We start from the raw sequence: 24,534 nt of genomic DNA, 5'->3' as shown, positions 1-24,534 counted from the left end.
GGATTCCTGGCCTTCAATAGGTCTTGATTTCACCAATATTTTTTCTCCTTTGCAAACAAACAAAAAAAAAATACCTTTCGGATTGCATACCTAGAATTTTTGGAACTCAAAGTTGTAATTATCAAGCCCAGTAAGCCTGGAAGTCGCTTCACTTTTCTCTAGTTCAGTAAGGGAACTTTATCAAGACAGAGACATATGGCTGTGTGCATACATGTGTGCTCCCACTTGACCATTTATTCAGCAGAACATGATGACTGGAACCCCAAGTCATCTACTTTACGCTCCCCATAGAGGACTATATATATATTTCCCAGTCCTGTGGTGAGGTCAGCAGCCCACACAGAAGAGCGACTGGAATAGATTCCTTTTAGTCTAGACTGTCACAGGTGACACGGCACAAATGCAAGTCATAGTTTCCAGCAGCATACCTGTACCTTGCCACCTGGGGAGAACTCAGCTAAACTCACTCTCACCTTGCCAATCATCAAAACCTTGTCGGTTGGGGTGTGGTTAGAAAATGCAATGTTGATGAATGAGGTGAGAGGAAAAATAAAAGCACAACATTCAGTCTGGTTTTAAGGCTGCAGGTAGAGTGGGTTAGCATTGCTACTTAAAAAACAAAAAAGTCCATCATTTTGATTTTATATTAAGCAAGCACATTTTCTACTCAAGTCAGGAAATACTAATGCATATGGAATGCCTTAATACAAGGTTAGTATTTTTTAGCTAACTTTAGAGGAGAGCAGCTGGACTGGAATCTTATGGACTGATTATATTGGGCACAGGGAAGAGAGATTAGAAAACTGACAGGACAACGTGGTAAAGGGGCGTTAGTACTATCCATTAAATAGGTTTTGTATACAGGTATTAGACACAGTCATTTCCTTCTTCTTCTCTGGACCTTCCCTTCCTGGATATCTTGTACCTGAGTTATGGGTCGTGGAGTAAGTACTCTAGACGTGGACTCAGAAAGAACTGTCTGCTTAGCTATGGTCCCAAGCATGAGTAACGATCTGTAGCAGTCAGGGCAGGTATTTAAGCAGAGTACAGGGATTATGCAGGGATAATTATGCAGGGACAGTAAAAAGATCACAAAAAAATGCTTTCAAAATTGCCCTTAATTTATGCTTTAACTTAGAATCTTAAACATTTCTCAGAAACGTCAGGCAGGATCAAAACAGTGATGCAGTGACCCGAAAAATTTTAATTAGTGTGTGAAGGCCAAAATGATCATATTGTTTAGTGAACCTTTGAGGGAGTCAGTCCCTTGGTAGGAGAGAACCAGGAAGGTCCAAGCCCCAGAAGGCCTCTGATAAACACTGAAACCCTTGTGGGGATTGATAACTTGGGTGGTCACAGTAAAGACATCTTTTCTCTAGAATAGAGCTTCTCAATCTGAGGTGCTTTTAATCCCCCAGAGAAACAGTTGGCAATGTCTAGAGACAGTTTTGGTTGTCCCATCTTGGTGGAGGAAGGTATGAATGTAATAGTATCTAGTGAATAGAATCTAGAGAACCTGTTAAATATCCCACAATGTGCAGGGTTGTCCCTCACATTAAAGTATTATTCTTCCAAAATTGTCAGTAGTACTAAGGCTGAGAAACCCTGCTCAAGAAATTTATTTGGATTGGCCTTTGTATGTCAGCCCACTGATACACTTTCTCTCTGTCACACATCTTTCTAAGACACACAGGAGGACTTGGTTTAGTGTGTTGTTGAACTGTGGAGATATAAAACATGGGTTTCAGAGTTAAATGGCCTGGGCTTGAGTCCCAGTCACTGAGTTTTATGACTTCTGGCCCCTTAGAATTTTCTTTAAACCTCAACTTTTCATATATAAAATAAGGCTCACAGTATCTCTAGGTTTTTTAGTGAAGACTCAATGTTAGTGTGAATATTTAGTAAACGATGGTGAAAATAAATGAAGCAGATGGAAGTAGATATCCTGTAACTGCTATACCTCTGTGTTGATTGGGTTCAAAGGCATGTATGAAGTTCATATACCTAGAACTGTACTGCTGCTGCTGCTGCTGCTAAGTCACTTCAGTCGTGTCTGACTCTGCTAAGTCTGACTCTGTGCGACCCCATAGATGGCAGCCCACCAGGCTCCCCCATCCCTGGGATTCTCCAGGCAAGAACACTGGAGTGGGTTGCCATTTCCTTCTCCAATGCATGAAAGTAAAGAGTGAAAGTGAAGTCGCTCACTCGAGTCCGACTTTTCGCGACCCCATGGACTACAGCCCACCAGGCTCCTCCATCCATGGGATTTTCCAGGCAAGAGTACTGGAGTGGGGTGCCATCGCCTTCTCTGTAGAACTGTACTAGGTTTCCATTCTATACTTCATTACCTTATGTGTGCATGCTAAGTTGCTTTAGTCATGTCTGCTACCATATACACTGTAGCCTGCTAGGTTCCTCTGTCCGTGGGATTCTCCAGGCAAGAATACTGCAGTGGGTTCCCATGCCCCTCTTCCAGGGAATCTTCCTGACCTAGAGATTGAACCTGCGTCTCCTGTGGTTCTTGCATTGCAGGCAGATTCTATACTGCTGAGCCACTGGGGAAACCCTCATTACTTTATATACAATGGCAAAACCTTTTGCTCTCCTTTTTTTCCTGCTCTGCTTTGCTACCATAGAGTCTAAGCAAAAGAAGAGAGAAAACAATGGATAAAAGTTACCAAATTGCTAATGATTTGGATGCTGCATTTTCTTATCAGCATATTGAACAAAGAGTTGCACTTTTTAAGATGAAAAGAACACACTGCTTGTAGAATCTGTGTTGTTTCTAATAATGATGTTAGGCTAACCTTTGTGTGGCTCTTTGAAGAATGTAAAGAATGAAGAGTGGATTTTAGTAGCATGTGAAGATAGGACTAGACCTTGTAATCTCCTTGGAGGAGGGCATGGCAACCCACCCGTGTTCTTGCCTGGAGGCTCCCCATGGACAGAGGAGCCTGGCGGGCTATAGTCCCTGGGATGGCAAAGAGTGGTACTCAGTGGAGTGACGAAGCACAACACAGACCTTGTAATGTAACTAAATCATACTTATACAGGCATGTTTTCAACATCATCATCAGAAACGAGTCCTAGTGTCTTCAGTTTTAGGTTTTAGATTTTGAAATGGTTATTGAAATGGGAGATTTGTGTCAGAAAAAATACAAGTTCAGCTCAATTGCTCAGTCATGTCCGATTCTTTGCGATTCAATGAACTGAAGCATGCCAGGCTTCCTTGTCTATCACCAACTCCCGGAGCTTGTTCAAACTCATGTCTGTTGAGTCGGTGATCCAACCATCTCACCCTCTGTAATCTCCTTATTCTCCTGCCTTCAATCTTTCCAGCATCAGGGTCTTTCTCAATGAGTCAGTTATTTGCATCAGGTGGCCAAAATATTGGAGTTTCAGCTTCATCATCAGTTCTTCCAATGAATATTCAGGACTGATTTCCTATAGGTTTGATCTCCTTGCAGTCCAAGGAACTCTCAAGAGTCTTCTCCAATACCGCAGTTCAAAAGCATCAATTCTTTGGCACTCAGCTTTCTTCATAGTCCAATTCTCACATCCATGCATGACCACTGGAAAAAACATAGCCTTGACTAGACGGACCTTTGTCGCCAAGATAATATCTCTTCTTTTTAATATGCTGTTTAGGTTGGTTATAGCTTTTCTTCCAAAGAGTGAGAGTCTTTTAATTTCATGGCTTCAGTCACCATCTGCATTGAGCCCAAGAAAATAGTCTATACTCTTTTCATTGTTTCCCCATCTATTTGCCATAAAGTGATTGGCGTGGATGCCATGATCTTCATTTTTTGAATGTTGAGTTTTAAGCCAGCTTTTTCACTCTCCTCTTTCACTTTCATCAAGAGGTTCTTTAGTTCCTCTTCTCTTTCTGCCATTAGAATGTTGTCATCTGTATACCTGAGGTTATTGATATTTATCCCAGCAATTGTGACTCCAGCTTGTGCTTTATCCAGCCTGGCATTTCACATGATGTACTCCGCATATAAGTTAAATAAGCAGGGTGACAATATACAGCCTTGACATACTCCCTTTCCCAATTTGGAACCAGTCTGTTGTTCCATGTCCAGTTCTAGCTGTTGCTTCTTAACCTGCATACAGATTTCTCAGGAGGCAGGTCAGGTGATCTGGTATTCCCATCTCCTGAAGAATTTTCCACAGTTTGTTGTGATCTATACAGTCAAAGGCTTTGGCACAATCAATAAAGCAGAAGTAGATGTTTTTCTGGAACTCTCTTGCTTTTTCCATGATCCAGCAGATGTTGGCAATTTAATCTCTGCTTCCTCTGCCTTTTCTAAAACCAGCTTGAAAACTTGGAAGTTCACGGTTCATGTACTGTTGAAGCCTGGCTTGGAGAATTTTAAGTATTACTTTGTTAGCGTGTGAGATGAGTGCAATTGTGCAGTAGTTTGAGCATTCTTTGGCATTGCCTTTCTTTGTGATTGGAATGAAAACTGACTTTTTCCAGTCCTATGCCCACTGCTGAGTTTTCCAAATATGCTGGCATATTGATTGCAGCACTTTCATAGCATCATATTTCAGGATTTGAAATAACTCAACTGGAATTCCATCACCTCCACTAGCTTTGTTCATAGTGATGCTTCCCTTTAAGGCCCACTTGACTTCACATTCCAGTATGTCTGGCTCTAGGTGACTGATTGTACCATCCTGGTTATCTGGGTCATGAAGATCTTTTTTGTACAGTTCTTCTGTGTATTCTTGCCACCTCTTCTTAATATCTTCTGCTTCCATACCATTTCTGTCCTTTATTGTACCCATCTTTTCAGGAAATGTCCCCTTGGTATCTCTAATTTTCTTGAAGCAATCTCTAGTCTTTCCCATTCTATCATTCTCCTCTATTTCTTTGCATTGATCACTGAAGAAGGCTTTCTTGTCTCTCCTTGCTTTTTGGAACTCTGCATTCAGATGGGTATAACTTTCCTTTTCTCCTTTGCCTTTAGCTTCTCTTCTTTTCCCAACTATTTATAAGGCCTCTTCAGACAATCATTTTGCCTTTTTGCCCTTCTTTTTCTTGGGGCTGGTCTTGAACACTGCCTCCTGTACAATGTCACTAACCTCCATCCATAGTTCTTCGGGCACTCTGTCTATCAGATCTAATCCCTTAAATCTATTTCTCACTTCCACTGCATAATTGTAAGGGATTTGATTTAGGTCATACCTGAATGATCTAGTGGTTTACCCTACTTTCTTCAATTTATGTTTGAATTTGGCAATAAGGATTTCATGATCTGAGCCACAGTCACCTCCAGTCTTGTTTTTGCTGACTGTATAGAGCTTCTCCGTCTTTGCCTGCAAAGAAAATAATCAGTCTGTTTTCGGTATTAACCATCTGGTGATGTCCTTGTGTAGAGTCTTCCCTTTTGTTGGAAGGGGGTGTTTGCTATGACCAATGTGTTCTCTTGGCAAAACTCTGTTGGCCTTTGATTTGGTTCATTTTGTACCCCAAGGCCAAATTTGACTGTTAGTCCAGGTATCATGTAAAGGACATCTCTTTTGGATGTTAGTTCTATAAGTTCTTGTAGGTCTTCATAGAACCATTCAATTTCAGCTTCTTTAGCATTACTGGTTGGGGCATAGACTTGGATTACTGTAATATCGAATGGTTTGCTTTGGAACTGAACAGAGATCATTCTGTCATTTTTGAGATTGCATCCAAGTACTTTTCAGTACTGCTTTTCAGACGGTTTTGTTGACTGTGATGGCTACTCCATTTCTTCTAAGGGATTCCTGCCCACAGTAGTAGATATAACGGTCATCTGAATTAAATTCACCCATTCTGGTCCATTTTAGTTCACTGATTCTTAAATTGTTGATGTTCATTCTTGCCATTTCCTGTTTGACCACTTCTAATTTACCTTGACTCATGGACCTAACATTCCAGGTTCCTATGCAATATTGCTGTTTACAGCATTGGACTTTACTTCCATCACCAGTCCCATCCACAGCTGGATGTTGTTTTGCTTTGGCTCCATCTCTTCATTCTTTCTGGAGTTATTTATTCACTCTTCTCAGTAGCATATTGGGTACCTACCACCTGGGGAGTTCATCTTTTAGCATCCTATCTTTTTACCTTTTTATACTGTTTATGGGGTTCTCAAGGCAAGAATACTGAAGTGGTTTGTCATTCACTTCTCCAGTGGACCACATTTTGTCAGAACTCTACTATGACCTGTCCATCTTGGGTGGCCCTACATGGCATTACCCATAGTTTCATTGAGCTAGACAAGGCTTTGGTTCATGTGAATAGCTTGATTAGTTTTCTGTGATTGTGTTTTTCATTCTGTCTCTGAGGGATAAGGGTAAGCAGCTTATGGAATCTTCCTGATGGGAGAGATTGACTGTGGGGAAAACTGACTGGGGAAAACTGTATCTTGTTTGATGGTTGTTTTTTTTTTTTTTTTTTTTTTTTTTGTGGGGAAACTGACTGGGGAAAACTGTATCTTGTTCTGATGGGTGGGCCATGCTCATAAATCTTTAATCCAATTTTGTGTTGATGGGTAGGGCTATTATAATGTGATGTGAAGTTGCTCAGTCGTGTCCGACTCTTTGCGACCCCATGGACTGTAGTCTACCAGGCTGCTCCCTCCATGGGATTCTCCAGGCAAGAGTACTAGAGTGGGTTGCCATTACCTTTTCCAGGGGATCTTCCTGACCCAGGGATCGAACCTAGGTCTCCAGCATTCCAGGCAGATGCTTCAACCTCTGAGCCACCAGGGAAGCCCTGGGCTATTATATATTGTTTAAATTGTAGAGATAGTGTTTTGGAGTATGGAAATGTTCTTATAAGTCATCTAATATAGCTCTTTTGCTTTACAAATAAATAATCTACAAAAAAATTGAAAGCTGCCCCAGACGGCAGTATAGGAAGACTCTGAACACACCTCCTTGAATATGCACACTGAATCTGCATGTACATTTATTTTATTTTGTTTTTTTCTTTTCAGTTTTTTATTTTTTTAATTTTAAAATCCTTAATTCTTACATGTGTTCCCAAACATGAACCCCCCTCCCACCTCCCTCCCCATAACATCTCTGTGGGTCATCCCCATACACCAGCCCCAAGCATGCTGTATCCTGCGTCAGACATAGACTGGCGATTCAATTCTTACATGATAGTATACATGTTAGAATGCCATTTTCCCAAATCATCCCACCCTCTCCCTCTCCCTCTGAGTCCAAAAGTCCGTTATACACAGCTGTGTCTTTTTTCCTGTCTTGCATACAGGGTCATCATTGCCATCTTTCTAAATTCCATATATATGTGTTAGTATACTGTATTGGTATTTTTCTTTCTGGCTTACTTCACTCTGTATAATCGGCTCCAGTTTCATCCATCTCATCAGAACTGATGATTCCTCTTGAACTAAGGACTGATTAAATAGCTTCCACAAACAGTGGTATGAAGGGTATCTAGACTATCCATGAGGGAAATCCATTTACTAATCCTAGCATGTCTATTGGAAACTGTTGGGACTTGCTCTTTTGTTTAAAAGCTTTTAAACAAAATTCAACATCCATTTGTGATAAAATCTCTCAACAAAGTGTGTAAAAGTGAACATACTTCCTTATAGTAAAAAAAACATGTGACAAGCCCACAGGTAACATCATGCTTAGTGGTGAAAAGCTGAAAGCCTTTCCTCTAAGATCAGAATAAGACAAGGATGCACACTCTCACAGCTTTTCTTCAGCGTAGTACTGGAAGTCCTTGCCACAGCAATCAGACAAGAAAAAGAAATGAAAGGCATCCAAACTGAAAAGGAAAATGTAAAGCCATCACTGTTCGCAGTTACACGATACTATATAAACGTGCCATCAAAAAATTAGAAGAACTTATTAATTAATTATTAAAGTTGCAAGATACTAAAGTAATATACAGAAATCCATTGTATTTCTACACATGAACAACGAACTATCAGGAAGAGAAATTAAGAAAACAATTCCATTTATAATGCCATTGAAAATAATAAAATAACTAAGAATAAATCTAACTAAGGAGGTTAAAGATCCATGCTTGGAAAACTTCTAGACACTGATGAAAGAAATCGAAAATGACACAAAAATAAAAAAATATATACCATGCTTATGGGTCGGAAGAGTTAGTAATGTTAAAATGACCATACTACTCAAGGCAATCTATTGATTCAATGCAATCCCTGACAAAATACCAACAGCATTTTTCACAGAAAAATAATAATTCAAATAATCCTAAAATGTTTATTGACACATGTGGGGAAGAGTAATGTTTGGAAGTGAGATCTAAAAGTTAGAAAGACTCTCCCTGGTGGCTCAGACGATAAAACGCCTGTCTACAATGCAGGAGACCTGGGTTTGAGCCCTGGGTTGGAAAGATCCCCTGGAGAAGGAAGTGGCAATCCACTCCAGTACTATTGCCTAGAAAATCCCATGGACAGAGGAGCCTGGTAGGCTACAGTCTATGGGGTCGCAAAGAGTCGGGACACGACTGAGCGACTTCACTTTAGTCTAAATCCCATTAGCACCCAGATTAAAAGAATATCCTTATCTTACCCAGATAAGATTTATCTTTCAGTCCTTTATTTAATCCAAGAACAGAATGTAGTTACAGAAATTGAGAAAGTATATTATTTTCTTAGATTTACCCTAATGTCATCATACAAGATGATCTTTGCAATAATTTTGATAGCTTCATGAAATAACATATATAATGTATCTTTTAAAAGTGAATGACACATGGTAGATATTCAGTTGTCATTGCCATTTTCTGTACCAATACATAACACTACTCTTACTATTACATACAAAAACAAAGATTTGGAGATTCAATTATTTAAAATTTAGGGCAAAATTAATTTCTCTTTGTTTTCTCTTTTTTTCCCTTATCCATCTCTGCTTGTCTGCCTCCCTTCCTTTCTCCTTGCATTCTTTCCTCTCTGTATTTATGCATATGTACTGTTATTTTCAAAGTTAATAAGAACATATTTTAACAGGAAAGCAAAAATTTGAATGTTGGCCTATTTGTGTGTCAGCCTTTGCACTGTAATGTCATGTCCGAAATCATGTCTTTTAGAATATTTGTTCTGTAGAAATAATTGTGTAGCAAAAATAATTGTGTAAAAAATAAATGTTCTTGGTCAAAAAATTTGGTGAATTTTGACTTAAAGACTTTCTTTTTACAGAACTTCTCATAGCCTTTAGTATGTTTATATGGGCTGTAGACTTCTAAAAAGCGTATTATTATCTAAAATATCTCAAACATTTCCCAAAGAACCCACATGTTACATGGAACACCATTTTGTGAGGTTCACTGCACTTCAGAATTGAAAGTGATAGAGCAAATGTCTATAAAAATAGCTGTTTTCATTTTCAATATCAAGAAGTCCAAGTACTCATGTGCTCAATACAAGAACAGAGAATTAAAAATTGGATTGTGGAAGAAAAGATAAATTTTACTTTTCAGAAGAGGCCTTGTCTTTGTTACCTTTCAGTTAACACATTTAGAAGAAAATGTATTTCTTTTCTAATAACCTACTCTGTCAGGACTAAGGCAGTCAGCTCTGATGCTAATTTTATGGTTGAGGTTTTAAACAAATTATCATTTTCCTTTGGTGGAATAAGATTCTTTTTTAGACAGAAATGTGGAGAGATGGAGAGATAATGAGAGAGAGAGGAAAGAGAGGAGAGAGACAATGATAGGTAGGTAGAGAGACAGGAATGGCGGCGGTGGGAGAGAAAAGATGAAGTCTCAAAGTCAGCTATAGTGTTCTTTACTGTCTGTCTTTTGCCAAATTCCACCTTCTTATTTATCAGACAGCATTTGGTCATTTCATGAATTATTCTCTGTGTGTGTCCTTTCATTCCTTCTTCTTTATCCGCTCTCATATCCCAAGAGAAGTTAAAATGAAAAATGAATGAGCCTGTATTTTCCAATCCATGGGATCTGTAATTAGACCTGTGAAAACCTAAGAAAAGCCCCCATTCAACATATACAACCGAACATTGTACTACCGCAGGGAGAGTATGTACAGAGATAGACTGTGTCCTGTGCAGCCAACTCCAAGATCCCAGAGCTCACTGTATTTGTTTTTGAGAGCCAGACCTTAAAGTATGCAAGCCAGTAGTTGTACAGGTGCCAGCTGCCAGTCAGCAGTTCTTTGCTGCGACCAGATTGTAAGTCCAGCACTTCAAGTGGAGAGTCTGCAAACCAGTCAGCGGGAGAATTTTCTGCTGCTCACAGAGCATGTTGCTATGCCTCCTGGAATTAGGAAGGGAGAATCAAGTAAACCATGTGACTATTACCTACTGAACTGCAATGTAGAATTCATAGAGGTCACAGGAAATCAGCAATGCACCATAAACTAGTAATTTACCATTGTTTCTCTCCATGGCCCATTTTCCCCCACACTGCTTCATTACTTCAAGGTCTGTCTTTTCTTGTGTCATAAGTATCATCATGTGGCTTCCCTGATGGCTCAGTGGATAAAGAATCTGCCTGCAATGCAGGAGACACAGGAGACATGGGTTCGATCCCTGGGTTGGGAAGATCCCCTAGAGGAGGGCGTGGCAACCCACTCTGGTATTCTTGCCTGGAAAATCCCATGGACAAAGGAGCCTGGTGGGCTACAGTCCATGGGTCGCAAAGGGTCAGACACAACTGAGCAACTAACACACACAAGTATAATCAAGTCCATCATTTCTTAATTAGAGCAGGGCTTCATCTTTTTTTCTTATGGCTCTCTGGTATTCTAAACTATAGTTACTTTTTCTGTAAGGTTCTAAGAAATGATTAAAACAGCTAGAGAAAGAATTAACTGTGTATTTCAGTTTTGTCAATGCCACACAGCTTGATAGTACACTCGCAGCCCATCACAGAGAGGGGGCAGGGTTAAATACATTTCCCCTGCTTGCTAATTTCTGACTAGTGTAGCGAAAGGATGCTTCTGATTGGTATAGGCCTCTCCCTTGTTTGGGTAGTTCAGCAGCTGCTCTGAGCCCATTTGACATCCATCAAGGCCCAGCTAGGTTCATTTACCCTAATAGCTCTACTTTCTTGGTGTTTAAGACCTGTGCACATCTGAGACTCAAGACCTTCCTTGCCTCAGGCAGCAAATCTACCCTGCTGCTAAAAAATTTAAAAAAAAAAAAAAAAAAAGGCTTCTCAAACTGCCTCTTTCTCAGGCTGAACTAGCTGGAGCTTGGATTGATTCCCCCTATTTGGAAATTGCAGATGTTCTGCAGCCAAGCCACAGCCTTTATAAAGCATCTGGGCAGCTTCTCTAGGGCGCAACAGACAGTCATCAGGCTTTCCATCTAGATGGTGAATGGACCAAGTGAACATTTTTCTCGAAATGTCTTTGGTTGAAGGGACTTTAAGAAATTCCCTTTGCGCAAATACAGATGCCTTCACAAAGAGAATATCAACTTTGCTCTTAAATCTGAAGAATATAATTTTACAATCTGTAACATCCATGAACAGATGTTGAAAAAGTAAGTCATATGGTCACACTTACTACCGTTTTCTTGGAAAGCTGTTACCTGGTGATGCTAGTGAAGTGGCCCCAAACATGAGATAACTGTGGAATTTGAAGAACTATATTTAATACTTTCAAGAGATTATCTGAAGGCTCCCCAGAATCTCTTGTACGAATTTTAAAACCCATGCTAAGAGCTGTTGATTCGAGGCATTGTTCTTCTAAATGAGCTCAGTTCCTGCACCGAGTCAGGCCCTAACTCTGAAAGATGAACCATGTAGTGATTCCCATCTCTAAGCTGTGGGAATATGTTTCTGCCTGAAAATGGAATGAAGGTATGCCAGAGAATCAAGGCTTAAAAGGGTAGAATGTCCAATGTGTGACAGTCCATAGAACACCAAACAGAACCAGAGGAGTCAGCCAGTAATTGTTAGAGTATGAAAGAAGCCTCTCGGAGCACTAGACAAATTCCAGAAATTTACTGGAAATTCCAGCAGAAAGCCCAGCAGAAATTTACCTGCTGCAGGTAGTTTTTCCCTTCTTGACCAATGACTTGAGATATATAGAAATTATATTCTGTGAGCTGTAATGAAAATTCTTCCCTCTTTAACTGTGTCCCTTTATCTTCTCTTTTTTCTTTGGCTTATTCTCCCATGCAGTTATTACTGACTTCCAGACCAGTGTCCCTTCTTTTTTTTTTTTTTTTTTTTCAGTGTCCCTTCTTTTATACCAACCTGTTTCACTCAGAGTGTCAAAGCCTTTAGGCTTCAATTACCCACTTATAAGTGGTTTATGCAACTAAGCTTTTTTTTTTTTTTTAGTGAGTTTATCAATTCTTCGAAGACAAGGGTTGTTTTTTCACTGTTTCTTTATCCCCTGGAGCACAGACATAATCTTAAGGTACACACCAGGATTTCATTAAGAATGTGTTTATTGATTAATTGATTGTTGTTCCTTTATGAAATTTAGAATACTGGTGTATTACTTTGATTTAAAGGATCTGTGTCCTTCAGTCAGAACTGGGAGGCTAATTTCAGAAAAACAGGAGACTGGAAGATGATCACCAGGTCTCTGCTTTCAGGATGAGAAGAGGTCAGACTTTCCCACTCAAGCTCTGTTTTAATCGATGATTGAATTTGTCAGGATTTTGTCCTATACAAAGAACCAGACCTTTTCACTGTATCGTTAAGAAAAATCAGGCATCATATCTAATTAATAATAATATAGAAGTCAATTTCACAGCCCATTACTTCAAACAGACCGATAAGGGGAAATTAAAGAGGGGCTTGACAAACATGGGCGCTCATGTTTGCAGTCTTCATAGTGACCCATAGCCAAATGGAGCAGAAATGGAACTTCTTTGTATTGCCTCACCAACTGAGAGCTTTGGGCTCCATTAACCCAGACTGTAACACAAAGGAAGAAGAATCAGGGGAAAATGTGAAGCCCAGCCTCCTCAGTTTGCTTCATTAATAAGGCTGCAAACTCTTTGTCAGGTCCCTCCTCCCTCACCCCTCCTTTTCTCTTTCCGTTTCGTTTAACTGAAGGCAATTCATCTCATTTTAATTAATTTTTACTTGCAGCATTATCACCCTGAGTATAAAGGCAAAAAGTTTTTTTTTTCTTTTTAATTACAATGCTAACGGCATTAATTACTAGTACAGTAAATGCATCGGCGCTCACAAGCTGAGCAGGTTCCAAGGAGCTGAGGCAGCAGTTGGTGAACATCTCGACAGCTGGAAAAGGCTTAGTCACAGAGGAGAAACCTTTCTACGGTAACAATATGAAGGCTGTCTTCACACTGATTGAGCCACTGTTTAATTGGAGGTGACATAGCCCACAGACTAGGGATGGCACGATTGCATTACAGGCAAAAGGTTATTCATAGAGTCTGTCTGGACTTCTTGCTGGGTCTATTGTCAGATGGGAAGTCAGAAATCAAACACATTTTGAAATATATGAAAATAGCTGCAAGAGCATAGCACTACACTACAGTATGTATGACTGTAATATCAAATGTCCTTATTTCTACCACCCATTTAGTTTTTGTTCCACTAATTAAGAAGCAGTATCACAATGTGCTAAAAAGCTAAAACCCAATACCCAACACATGGCTAGAGAAGACCAATCAACGTTGAGTGTTTCTAAGATCATAAGGTTTGCATGTTAACCTGGTAAAGACAAAAAAAGTGTTCCACCCACAAGCATGAAAGGAGCTATAAGAGCATCACAGACGAGCCTGCTAAGTGTTTACCTTCTTACAACTTGGGCACGTTCTCTGGCAACCAAAATGTCATGATGAAGCACCCCTGCCATTTTGTAGTCAGCTCAAAGGACAAGTTGGCCAGATTTCTGCCCCAGCACTTTCTTAATCTGCTACCAAAGGATTATACACAATCCTGCACCTCTGGCATTCTCTGCGTGTAGCTCAGATTTCCTCCCAGGCAGTCTCCTTTGTTTCCAGACATTTCTGCTTGCTTATTTCAAATTTACCTCCCCTGCAGCTCCTTGTTATTCACTTACCCTCTCTTCTTTTTATTTACCTTTTTAAATTAGTAACTGATAATATTTAAATATGGTTCTGAAAATCTACCTGTACCTTCTGTAAGATCTGAAATTATTTAGGAAAAAAGAGAATTTGGCCCAAAATAGCTAAGTCTTTGAAGATACTCTTAAGCTTTCTTCAGGAATTCTACCAAACATACCACACTTCTTCCCTTTTGAGTTTTGCCATTCTTTTCACCAATGCATACAGTTTTGAATAAATATATAATAATAAACATTATCTCAGTTTAACATTGTATTATTTTAGTTTATGTTTTATTAATGAAAGTATATATTAGTTTCCTTCTGTAGATATAAATGTTTTATCATGATTTCATGTAAAAGTAGCATATGTGGCCTTACTATGAACTTAACCACAAATTGTAAGTATTTATGTGGGAAAAGCTGTTGCAAGTTCCAAATGACTGAATTATAAATGAAATTTTGGAATGCATGCTCTGTATATTGGCAATTGCCTGGAGTTATTGGTATTCTGAAGTACAACTCAGTGTTATCTATATTAATAGCAAATTTATGTCTAGCCTATAAAACTCTAAAATAAACAGGAATTTCCAGCAAAGTTTATTTGTGGTATTAACATTTGAATTTAGATTTTATTCATGACTACTCTGAGAATATTTTGTAACTTCTAGACTTCCTTTTGTTTTCTTTACATAGGTAATTGATCATGTGTTATTATTTCAGGATATGAGAAAAATGCAAATGTTTCTGTTCATTTTTCTCTGAATGTCTTAATTTGGTAGACTAAAACTATAATCCCCCAAAGAAAACACTTTCAGAAGAAATTTTGATATTTTTGTTTGTGAAATTTCCATGATAAAGCTGACTTACAAATAATGAAAATGAAACTGGAGAAAATTAATTGTGGGATTTATTCAAATTTTTATTTGAATTTAAATGTGTTTGGATTTAAATTTGTCAAACATTTTCATAACTTTTTAAATTCAGACATATTCACTGATTCCTAGAGTAACATGATAGAGCTGATGTTACCTAAATGCTTCCTCAAGTCATTATTTGAAAAGCCTGTAGGAAATACTGGATGAGAAAATGAGTCAGGGATTGAGCCCAGGTCTTCCACATTGCAGGCAGATTCTTTATCAGGTGAACCAAAAGTGAAGCCTGAATAGGCTATCTGCTGACACTAATGCCCTCACCTTCCTTCATGAGTAAAGGGGGGATTAAGTTAGTCTCCTTTTGAGAGTCCAGGTTAGTTTTCTTATAGCACCTACATTTGCTTTATTTGATATATTTTCCATATGATGGCACTTAAAATTGGCTTCCCTTATTTTGCCACATTCTTTTAGCATTTGACAAGAATGAAGTAATCACCACCACTACTGCAAGAACATAGCATTACTGATGAGAATCACAGTAGCAGTAATAACTATCATTTACTTGAGTACTTGGACTTCCCTGGTGACTCAGTGGTAGAAAACTTGCCTGCCAATGCAGAAGACCCAGGTTCGATTCCTGGGTTAGGAACATCCCCTCGAGGAGGGAATGGCAACCCACTTCAGTATTCTTGCCTGGAGAATTCCCTAAACAGAAGACGCTGGTGGGCTACAGTCCATGAGGTTATGAAAGAGTAATACATGACTTTGCAATTAAGCAAAAACAATTGAGTACTTACTCCATGTACCTGCTACTGTATTACACATTACTTTTCAGGCCCATTTAATCACCATATTTAGTAGATATTGTTATACCTTTATTTTATGTATAAGAAAAGTGAGAGTCAAGAGAGTCCAGTGCTTTGTCTAAAGTGACATGATCAATACAGGTGAAACCTGAAGTCAAAGCTCGATCTGTCTTAATTGCAGAGATTGAGGTGTAACTATTCTACTGATGCTAAAGGTGAGCTTCTGCATTTGGGTATGTTTCCTCTTTCACAGTTATGTATCCTTTAAGAATGATTAATATATTTTTTAACCTTGACAACATCGATTTGTAATCACATTCTGTCACAGGACCATAGAGAAAGCAAAGGAATTCCAGAAAAAACATCTACTTCTGCTTCATAAACTATGCTAAAACCTTTGACTGTGTGGAACACAACAAAATGTGGAAAATTCTTAAAGAGCTGGGAATATCAGACCACCTTAGCTGTCTTCTGAGAAAGCTGTATGTAGGTCCAGAAGAACAGTTAGAACCGAACATGGAAAAACAGATTGGTTCAAAATTGGGAAGGGAGTACATCAAGGCTGTATATTGTCACGCGCTTATTTAACTTATATACAGAGTACCTCATGCAAAATGATGGGCTGATGAATCACAGGCTGGAATAAAGACTGTCAGGAAAAATATCAACCAACTCAGATATGCAGATAACACCACTGTAATTGCAGAAAGTGAAGAGGAATGAAAGAGTCTTTTGATGAGGGTGAAAGAGAAGAGTGCAAAAGCTAGCTTAAAACTCAACATTCTAAAAATGAAGATCGTGTCATACAGTCGCAACACTTCATGGCAAATAGACGGGGGAAAAGTGAAAAAAGTGGCAAATTTTATGTTCTTGGGCTCCAAAATCACTGCAGACATTAACTGCAGCCATGAAATTAAAAGACGCTTACTCCTTGGAAGAAAAGCTGTGACCAACCTAGACAGAGTATTAAAGAGCAGAGACATCACTTTGCTGACAGAGGTCTGTATGATCAAAGCTATGGTTTTTCCAGTATTCATGTCCAGCTGTGACAGTTGGACCATAAAGAAGACTGAGCACCAACGATTTGATGCTTTCAAATTGTGCTGGAGAAGACACTTGAGAGACCCTTGGAGAGCCAGGAGATCAAATCAGTCAATGCTGAAGTAAATCAATGAGGAATATTCATTGGAAGGACTGATGCTGATGCTGAAGCTCCAATATTTTGGCCACCTGATACGAAGAGCTGACCTATTGAAAAAGACCCTGATGCTGGGAAAGACTGAGGGCAGAAGAAGAAGGGGGCAACAGAGAATGAGATGGTTGGATGGCATCACCAACTCAATGGACATGAATTTGAGCAATCTCTGGGAGATAGGGCAGGACACGGAAGCCTGGTATGCTGTAGTTCATGGGGTTACAGCGTAGGACATGGTTTAGCAACTGAACAATTGTCACAGAAGGCTTTATGAAGGGATGTCTTCTCTGATACTTTGCACCATCTTCAAGAAGAGTTTTGATGAGTGTGGGAAAAACTGGCTCACTTAAAATAAAAAGGATTAAAAAAGCAAACAAATGAAGTTTAGAGAAACCAGCAGGAATAATGTTTTCTTCCTTTTGAAGGCAGGCTTTGCTTACCTTGTTCATGGGGTTCTCAAGGCAAGAAGTGGACTTCCCTGGTGGTTCAGATGGTAAAGCATCTGTCTACATTGCGGGAGACCCGGGTTCGATCCCTGGGTTGGGAAGATCCCCTGGAGAAGGAAATGGCAATCCACTCCAGGACTATTGCTTGGAAAATCCCATGGACAGAGGGGCCTGGTAGGCTACAGCCCATGGGGTCGCAAAGAGTCGGACACGACTGAGCGACTTCACTTCACCTCTCCAGTGGAGCACGTTTTGTCAGAACTCTCTGAAGAGTATGAAAACTAGCTGAACAGTATGAAAATTCTCTGAACAGTATGAAAAGGCAAAAATATATGACAATGAAAGATGAACTGCCCAGATCAGTAGGTACCCAGTGTGCTACTGGAGAAGAGTGGAGAAATAACTGCAGAAAGAATGAAGAGATGGAACCAAAGTGAAAATAACACCCAGTTGTGGATGTGACTGGTGATGGAAGTAGTGTTGGATGTTGTCAAGAACAATATTGCATAGGAATTTGGAATGTTAGGTCCATGAATCGAGGTAAATTGGAAGTGGTCAAACAGGAGATGGCAAGAATGAACATCAACATTTTAGGAAACAGTGAAATAAAATGGACTTGGATGGGAAAATTTAATTCAGATGACCATTATATCTACTACTGTGGGCAAGAATCCCTTTGAAGAAAAAATAGGGTAGCCCACAAAGACTCCGAAATGCAATACTTAGGTGTGGTCACAAAAATGATAGAATGATCTCAGTTTGTTTCCAAGGCAAACAATTCAGTATCACAGTAAGGCATGTCTGTGCCCCAACCACTAATCTGAAGAAGCTGAAGTTGAGCAGTTCTATGATGACTTACAAGACCTAATAAAACTAACACCAAAAAAGATGTCCTTTTCATTATAGGGGACTGGATTGCAAAAGTAGGAAGTCAAGAGATACCTGGAGTAACAGGCAAGTTTGGCCTTGGAGTAGAAAATGAAGCAGGGCAAAGCCTAACAGAGTTTTGTTGCAAGAATGCACTGGAATAGCAAGCACCCTCTTCCAACAACACAAGATACAACTCTACAAATGGACATCACCAGATGGTCAATACTGAAATCAGATTGATTATATTCTTTGCAGCTGAAGATGGAGAAGCTCTATAAATCAGCAAAACCAGGACCAAGAGCTGACTGTGGCTCCGATCAAAAACTCCTTATTGCAAAATTCAGACTTAAATTGAAAAAAGTAGGGAAAATCACTAGACCATTCAGATATGACCTAAATCAAATCCCTTACAATTATGCAGTGGAAGTGACAAATAAATTCAAGGGATTAGATCTGATAGATGGAGTTCCTGAAGAACTGTGGATGGAGGTTCATGATATTGTGCAGGAGGTAGTGACCAAGACCATCACCAAAAAAAAGAGAAAGGAATGGTTGTCCGAAGAGGCCTTACAAATAGCTGAGACAAGAAGAGAAGCTAAAGGCCAAGAAGAAAAGGAAAACTACCCATCTGAATGCAGAGTTCCAAAGAAGAGCAAAGAGAGATAAGAAAGCCTTCCTCAGTGATCAGTGCAAAGAAAAGAAAACAATAGAATGGGAAAGACAAGAGATCTCTTCAAGAAAATTAGAGAAACCAGAGAAACCTATATGCAGGTCAGGAAGCAACAGTTAGAACTGGACATGGAACAACAGACTGGTTCCAAATAGGAAAAGAGAGTATATCAAAGCTGCATATTGTCACCCTGCTTATTTAACTTCTATGCAGAGTACATCATGAGAAACGCTGGGCTGGAAGAAGCACAAGCTGGAATCAAGATTGCCAGGAGAAATATCAATAATCTCAGATATGCAGATGACACCACCTTTGTGGCAGAAAGTAAAGAGGAACTAAAAAGCCTCTTGATGAAAGTGAAAGAGGAAAGTGAACAAGTTGGCTTAAAGCTTAACATTCAGAAAACTAAGATCATGGCATCCGGTCTCATCACATCATGACAAATAGATGGGGAAACATGAAAACAGTAACACACTTTATTTTCTTGGGCTCCAAAATCACTGCAGATGGTAACTGAAACCATGCAATTAAAAAACCGTTGCTCCTTGGAAGAAGAGCTATGACCAACCTAGACAGCATATTAAAAATCAGAGACATTACATTGCCCACAAAGTCTGTCTAGTCAAAGCTATGTTTTTTTCCAGTAGTCATGTATGGATGTGAGATTTGGACTATATGGAAAGCTGAGCACCAAAGACTTGGTGCTTTAGAACTGTAGGGTTAGAGAAGACTCTTGAGAGTCTCTTGGACTGCAAGGAGATCCATCCTAAAGGAAATCAATCCTGAATATTTATTGGAGGGACTGATGTTGAAGCTGTAGCTCCAATACTTTGGCCAACTGATGCGAAGAACTGACTCATTGGAAGAGACCCTGATGCTGGGCAGGAGGAGAAGGGGATAACAGAGAATGAGATGGTTGGATGGCATCACCGATTCGAGGACATGAGTTTGAGCAAGCTCAGGAAGTTGTTGATGGACAGAGAAGCCTGGCGTGCCGCAGTCCATTAGATTGCAAAAAATTGGACACACCTGAGACTGAACTTGGCTTACCTTGGTCTTCTCTGGTGACTTAGATGGTAAAGAATCTGCCTGTTGTGCAGGAGACCTGAGTTTGATCCCTGGTTCAGGAAGATCTACTGGGGAAGGGAATGACAATCCATTCCAGTATTCTTGCCTGGAGAATCCCATGGCTGGAGAAGCCTGGCAGGCCCCACCGAGTACGTACACTCACAAAGAGTTGGACACAACTGAATGACTAACACAGTTTGCTTACCTTGCACATCTATATTTTGCATTCTACGTCTGGCTTAGACTAGTTTTTCCAAACAAAACAAAACAAAAACAGCTTGTGCTCCCTATGTACAAATATATAGCATGTGTTTAGTTAGATACATCTCTGTATATGGTTAATATAAATTAGTAGAATGCTTTATCTTCAGTCTATTTTGAAGCAGTACGAGCATGACTGAATTTTGATGACTTTTAAAATCACAGCTGTTGGAATGCTTGGCAAAATTATGTGATTGAAAGTTATGACCCTTTAAAATATGAGTCGAATCTCATTTTTGTTGTTCATTACCTAATAGACAGTAAGTGGGAACATATCTTCCATGTGTGAGCTGTCATTCATAAAACTCATAAATAGGGTGGCAGGGAAGAGAGACTAGAAGAAGAAGGAGGGTGGTGAAATGATAATAGAATAAGAGGAGAGGGAGGAGAGGAAAAGCCTTCCCTGGTGGCTCAGATGAGAAAGGATCTGCCTGCAATGCAGGAGACCCAGTTTCGATCCCTGGGTCGGAAGGATCCCCAGAGAAGGAAATGGCAACACGCTCTAGTATTCTTGCCTAGAAAAATCCCACGGGCAGAGGAGCCTGGTGGGCTACAGTCCATAGAATCGCAAAGAGTAGGACACGACTGACTAACATGACGAGAAGAGGGAAAAGGAAAATGGAGAAGTTGAAGAGAAGGGAAAATTCTGTTTAAGAGACAAACCTGAGTCTAAAAATGTATTTTCAGACACAATTGAAACAAGGTAAAATGGACTTTGAATATATGTTATATGCACTCATTTAAGCGTCTGATATGAATCTGGTACTGTGCTAATTTATGATGATGAAGAAAATGGACATGCAACTTGGAGACAAGAGAGGGAAGTAACTGCTTACCCCAAAGCACTGTATAAATGCATATTCTGATTAATGCTGCAATGAAATTATGCCTGGAGGGATGGGTCTTCAGATTGGGTGATCTGGTAAGACCACTCCAAGGAGTGGTTACATTGAGGCCAGAAAGTTGGAAGAGTTCTACTTATGTGAAGAGCAGTGCAAGAGAAGCTGTAGAGGTGCATTTGTATCACGAATTTCCCCAAAATACTCTTTACAGCTGGCTTAGGGAGCCTGGATAGCTCATTTGGTAGAGCATCAGATTTTTAATCTGAGTGTCTAGGGTTCAAGTCCCTGTTCAGGTGACAAGGTCTCATTTTGGGCTTTCCTGCTAGCTCAGCTGGTAAAGAATCTTCCTGTAATGCAGGAGACCCCGCTTCTATCCCTGGGTCAAGAAGATCCTCTGGAGAAAGGAACGGTTACGCACTCCAGTGTTCTAGCCTGGAGAACTCCATGGACTGTATAGTCCATGGAGTTGCAAAGAGTAGGACATGACTGAGCAACTTTCACTTTCTTTGTTCAAATTACTGTCAAAGTCCATTTAATGCACAGTTTCAGTTACAGCAGGGAAAATTTGTGTCTGATCAGTAAATCAAAAGCAGTGTAGATTCATTTATTTAACAAGTATGGATTGATACTAAGCACTTACTGTAGGCAAGATATGCTGTCCCAAGTGCTGAGAGACAATGGTGAACAAAAAAGACAGGGAATCATTCTAGGGCTGGCAGCACTTTCACAGAGCATCGTTATCTGATTAGTGTTGCTTCAAGCTAGATGGGCTGCTGGTGTGAGACCCTCAGGAAGGCTATGAGTCTGCCTTTTCCTGTGTACCTTTTCACTTCTGTAGAGTTGATCAGGCTTTTCCTCAGATCTCGACATTTTTGTTATATGTTGTTTACTGGTTGCATGTTTATTGGCATTTTATAGACCAAAGGATTCAATGAAGACCTAGAAAGTGAACAGGCTCCAAAGATTTTCAGAAGAACAGAATGTTTTTGGACCCAGAAAAATATATCCTCTTTGTTTGCCTTAAAAAAAAATTATTTTTATCTAGTTCTGGATTCCTTATGCTTTTGTCAGATATCATTGGAATCTGCTCAGCGTACTGAAAATTTCGTATAGGAAAAGGAGGTAATTGAGGATGTCTTTTCTTGTTAAAGAAGCCCTTAGAAGTATGTTTTAATATTGCTCATCTGTTTCTTGCCTGTGTTATACATATGACTGAGTGAAGAAATCTTGTGAAATGCTTGAGTATCCTCAGAAGGAGGATATAATTAAGCGAGTATTACTAGTTTTATTATTTTCTGGGCATGGTTTGAAATAATTATGGTTGGGTACCACAAATAGTTGTTCCTTGAAATAGCTAACTTGGCAGCCTACTAGGGAGGTTATGATCTTGGACTTGTGAGCCTAGTTGAGTCATTAAGTAATAGAGAGCAAAATCTAATTAAATTTGACATCCTCACATGGGGAATCATACCCACAGGTAGTACTACAGCATGAAACTTCCAGAAGGATTTTTTTTTTTTTTTTCAGAAAAGTCATCAGAAGAGACTGAGGGGGAAGTTGGAAAATGAAAATTTATGAAATCTGCAAAGGAGCCACTTTCCAGTATTCCCCTAGAGAAAGAATTAGAGCTGTGAAAGTTTGCAAAAGGTTATATAATCTTCTATGTAGTTGGCGGCACAAATGGTCAGACCTCAGGCGGCCACATTGTGGACCTGGAATCACCATGAACCTTAAGAAGTCTCTCCTGTAGCTAAATGCTATCACATTCACACAAAGTGCCATTAGGGAATGCAGCCCTTTTTTGTTGCTGGACAAAGGTACTCTAATATCATCATTTAACACCACCTTCAAAAGGATCACACACAATATCACCACTTTAATAAAAACTCATTTCACTTTTCCATATTTCTTTCAAATTGCTGACCATATGAATGATATCTTATATAGTTTTAGGTATTAATGTACAAACCATTTTCTGATTTGCTTTTCTGTTTAACATGATAGCCTAAACAAATGGCTTCCCTGGTGGCTCAGTTGGTAAAGAATCTGCCTGCAATGCAGGAGAAGTGGGTTTGATCCCTGGATTGGGAAGATCCCCTGGAGAAGGAAGTGGCAACCCACTCCAGTACTCTTGCCTGGGAAATCCTATGGACAGAGCAGCCTGGTGGGCTACAGTCCATGGGGTTGCAAGAGTTAGACGTGACTTAGTGACTAAACCACCACCATGTTTTAATGTTAAGCAGCTTATGTATTTTAAGATTCAGTGGCTTTATAATATTTGAATGCATTGATAAGCTATACTAGATCAATCTCCTGTACTTGGATGTTTATACTGGTTCTAATTTTTGATTACTATTGATAAATTTCTATTTTTTTGACCAATTTAAATAGTTTTGGTATAAAGCAAGTGCTTAATAAATATTTGGTGATGAGACTTTCTTGGCTAGTATTGTCAGGAATGTCATTCTGATTTTGGAATCTCAGTTCCTTATCCAAAGATTTGTACGTTTTACAATGTGACCAAATTATGTGAGTGCTTTTTACTGTCAGCCTCTCCAGTATTTGTTACCCTGATAAACACTAAAATGAATCTAGGTTAATAGTTCCTTTAATTTGCATGCATTGTGTCTATTATACTAAAAAATACTTAACCCTTTGTGTAATTCTTATATTTTTAAAAGAGGATTCTTTGTGGAAAAATTACAGAGATCTGTTTAGAAAATGGGTGAGACGGTGAAACATGAGAAAAAAGAGCAGCCCAGGTAAGGAAGATGTTAAATTCCTTCTCAGAACCCACCCCTAGTTTCTGTAAAGTGGGGCACATCACCTTTCTTCCTCTTCTTGTCCCCAAGCCCCTTTGTGCTCTGCTCAAGGAGCCCAGCTTGCAAATGTGGTTCTTACTGCCCAGACTTCACACCCAGACTGAAAGTCTAACCTACAAAATTAGAATGCAAAATTATGAGTTTAAGCCTTTTCCTCCCTCACAGTTAAATAGCTAGATATGGAAACGTGTTTATGCCCTGAAGGGGATACTTTAAAAATTTAAAATGAGCACCAAATACATAGTTATTAAAAAGTAATTTCATCCATGGCAGGCAACTGTCAGCCCATAGGATGTAGTGCTGTGGAAATAAAAAAAGTATCTAATTGTTTTTTTGAAGTCATAAAATTGGCATAATATCATAGAATGTTAAAGCTGCAAGAGGTCCTAGAGATCACCCTCATTTTGTAAATGAGGAGCCGCATTCAGAGAGTGGTGACATTCCAGAAATCATGGAGCTTAGCATTGGAGCTGGAGCTAGAACCCAGAGCAGTGGATTTGCACAGCCTCATCGTTATGGGACTGTCTTCTGGGAAGAGAAGCAGCTGCCAATTCCAAGTACAGAGGTGAAACTAGCTTTTAAGACTGCTCTTAATAGATGCTTAATAAGTATCTTTCAAATGAATTCCCACACTCTGAAACTGTGACCAAAAAGTCTTTTGAAGATGAAC

At 39.4% G+C, this 24,534-nt stretch overlaps 1 protein-coding gene and 1 non-coding gene across 3 annotated transcripts in view; both read left to right on the top strand.

Annotated features, from left to right (window-relative positions):
• Positions 1 to 24,534, top strand: part of LSAMP (limbic system-associated membrane protein) — a 711,239-nt gene that overhangs the window by 224,646 nt on the left and 462,059 nt on the right. The window lies entirely within an intron of this gene.
• TRNAK-UUU lies at positions 21,266 to 21,338 on the top strand. The gene has a single exon. It is a non-coding gene; the product is annotated as a tRNA-Lys (tRNA).

The sequence above is a fragment of the Capra hircus genome, chromosome 1, assembly GCF_001704415.2.
Source record: "Capra hircus breed San Clemente chromosome 1, ASM170441v1, whole genome shotgun sequence".
NCBI lineage: Eukaryota > Metazoa > Chordata > Mammalia > Artiodactyla > Bovidae > Capra > Capra hircus.
The sequence above is the reverse complement of the archived record's forward strand: the minus strand, read 5'-3'. Positions and strand labels throughout refer to the sequence as shown.